Source organism: Dermacentor andersoni, chromosome 2, assembly GCF_023375885.2.
Source record: "Dermacentor andersoni chromosome 2, qqDerAnde1_hic_scaffold, whole genome shotgun sequence".
Lineage (NCBI taxonomy): Eukaryota > Metazoa > Arthropoda > Arachnida > Ixodida > Ixodidae > Dermacentor > Dermacentor andersoni.
The window spans coordinates 29,069,047-29,072,433 of record NC_092815.1 but is presented as its reverse complement, the minus strand read 5'-3'; positions in this window follow the sequence as shown (position 1 = coordinate 29,072,433).

Here is a 3,387-nt window from a genome sequence, read left to right as displayed (position 1 = left end):
CCAGTGCACATGGTTAAAGGCGCCCTCTAGAATCCAAGACAATGTAGGCGCTGAAGCGCGGTGAAATGAACATGACATGACGTTACCGTGTACTAGAAGGCTTTGCTTCTATACGCCCACCCTACGTATAGGGTGGGCGTGTCGCCGCCCGAAGTAGCGAGGAATATCACGTGGCTGCTATCATGGTCCGTTAGTTGCGGGTCGTCTACGACGCGCGCTCTTTTCACCGATATAGAACTACCAAAGTATTAACGACCAGGAAATATAGTTTTCTGTCCGACAGCAGATGCGCCAAAAAGTTTCAATACCTTTGCAAAACCCGAGCCATAGCCCGAACTGTCTGCAGAGACCCCACACACAGCTAGGCTGGGTAGGACGTTTCAGTTTCGCAACTGCGTAGCAACATGAAGCGGATTAAATTTGTAAGGACTTAATTACGGGCGCACAGTGAATGCAGAATTAACAACACGTCCTCTGTAAGAGCCGCAGTTAAATGATCACCGTTTCTTCTTTTTTAAACAGGCACAACTTCGAAAGCAATGAACCGACACATGTGGCCCACTAACCTAGGCCATGCCAGGTGCCCGAATAAATTGCCACTTGACCTTACGCGCCGTCAGTGCTCATGCGAAACCGGTATCTCTCCTTGCAGCAGTAGTCGAGCATTCGGTCGTGGTAGCTAACTTTTGACGCAACAGCTAAAGAAAAAGAATAAAAGAAAAGCAAAATCGAAGAACAAGCCAACTAATGCAGTCACGCCGTCTACCGGTACGTGATGTCATCGCCGTTCGTATGACGTCTCGGGCACGGCGCGCAGAGAGGAGAGGGAGAAATGCGCTTGGAAGAGTAGAAGCGGTAGAAGGCGCGCTAGGAAATGGGGGAAAGAAGTAGGCTCGCCATCGAGCGGGGAAGGTGTGGCACTTCAAGGCTGCGTCGATGGAAGATACAAATAAAAAGGAGTGGAGAGAAGGCTCAGCGCGCGCGCAGACAGCGGAGCCCGGGTTTCGCAAGCGCGCTCGCTGGCAAAAGCCGCCGAGAAAGAATAATTAATAAAGGCAAAAGTTCGTCCGCGCCAACGGCCGGTTCAGTGTTTCAAATCACGCATGCTTTCGCAGTCATTCCTTTCCGCCCTACACAACGCCATGGCAACAAGCATAGGGTGGATAAAAAAATGTAACTTCCTTGGGGTGAACACTTACGCAATGCACATATATCTTCCCGCGGCGCTCAGCGTTTTATATATTGTGTACTTGGTGTCAGCGTAAGAAGCCAAGGTCAAGCAGATGGTAGGGACGCGTGCCGACGGTGCGAGTCCGCTGCACACATTGCGACGAAAGCACCACACCCAGATCGTTGTATGGCGTGCACCAACGTACGTCACGACGCCTTCTTCGTGGTTGCTCCACTTTCGCAGAGCTCTGCAGGCCATTGCACCGGCGTGCGTTCAGTGAACACGCACCGTGCAATGCTGAACACATGCAAAGCGCACGCACGGAAATAAGTGATTGTTACGAGCTTAGCTGCACGCATAATCACCTCTTCATTGACTTTTTTAGGTAATGTCACATGATGGAACACTGCACTGCGAAGCAATACTTTCTATATGCACATAAAGAACTAAGACATTAGACACACATGAAGCGCAGCACTCAAGAAACTGTGCCTCATGTGTGTCGAAGTCTCCTTTACGGCTGTCAAGAGTATTGCTTCGCGACACAATGTTCCATCATGTCACAGTACCAAATGGCCCACTACAAAGCATTATTCGGTAATGTCATTATCATGCAGATGAAATTTGACACATTGATGTCGTATAACTTCAGCACATCTTGTATGGTCTTGAGGCTTCAATTCTTTGAGCACCACTCTAGCTGTACAAATTAACCTGCCTTCAGTTCTTTGGATTTTTCTAAGGTTCCCCAAAAATTTAATCACGCAGTTTAGCAGCTCCTTGTGCAGGACTGTTCCCAGTGCACATCGAAATAAATGGACTGAAATTGTACTGGTACTTCATTGAGACAACAATAGCACTTACATGAAAATTTGCCAGCTGCCCACACTAAGTCCCAGCCTAATTGCAGGAACCAATCGAAGGCTCATTTTAAACTACACATATGTGTGTTGGTGAGCTAGTTTGTACATGACTTGGAAAACAAACAGCACTAAAAATGGGACTAAACGAGAATAAAACTAGAGCACCGTCTTGTGGTGTTCTTGTTTAGTCCCATTTTTAGCGTTATTTGTGGTCCAAGTTAAACTGCACACTTTCAAGGCTGCAAAGTGAATTAAAATTTTATTTCCCTGCCTTACGCATATCATAAACAGGTTGCATATTTACATGCAAGAATGGATTGCATAGGAGTGAAGAAAAATCCACCATGGTGGCATAATGGCTTTGGCATTGCTAAGCCCGAGGGAACGGGATCAAATCGCGTCCGCGGTGGCCATGTTTTGATTGGGTTGAAATGCAATAATGTCCGTGTACCAAGCATTGAGTGTATGCTAAAATAACCTCAGGTGGTCAGAATTAATCCGTAGTCCCCCAATGCGACATGCCTTATAATCATATCATGGTTTTCACACATAAGAACCCAGAATTTAATTATAATTAAGTGAAGAAAACCAGATTTACCATATTGTGTAAAACATAATGACAGTTTATCAAAACCACTCTACTGAAAATCACGAAATATAATTTACAGTGTGAACACCAACATTACCCTTTGCAGGTATGAATGATTATCTCATGATGCTTTTAGCAAACTGAATATAAAGCTGTTATGGAATAATATGACAATACTGAATGCAATCTCACATAATATTTCGTTTTTTTTCTAGATTAATATGGGCCAGCAGTCTCAAACTTGCATCACAAACCACATACATGATACATACCCATATATAAATCTAAGCATTCTCTGAAAAAAAAAAAGGGGAGGGGGGCAGCTTATGAAAATCATGTTTGATTATTTGGCAAGCTGCAAGCATTGATGTGCTTTAACAATTTCTTCAAGCACTGCAAGTACGTTATTACACCACAAGGCTAAGGAAAAAAATGCAGCCGGCAAAAATGACCCATGTCATCGCAAATACACATTGCTGAACATTGTGGATGAAATGGATTACAAGCACATGGAAAACATCCCGGCTAAGCTGATCTCTCAACCTTCAAGACAGTGGTGCAATTCAAAAGAAATGGACCGAACACTGAGAACAGCACATGGTGTAAAAAGAAATGATGCAAATGGCGAGTGAACTTGTGCTATGAGCTTTTGATCTGTAATGCACAATCACCTAAAATATTTGCAACTACCATGGTATAGTTAAAAGTGTACAGTGCTTTAGTTTTGTTCACATTCTGGCTGGTATGCACTCAAGTACTTTTCA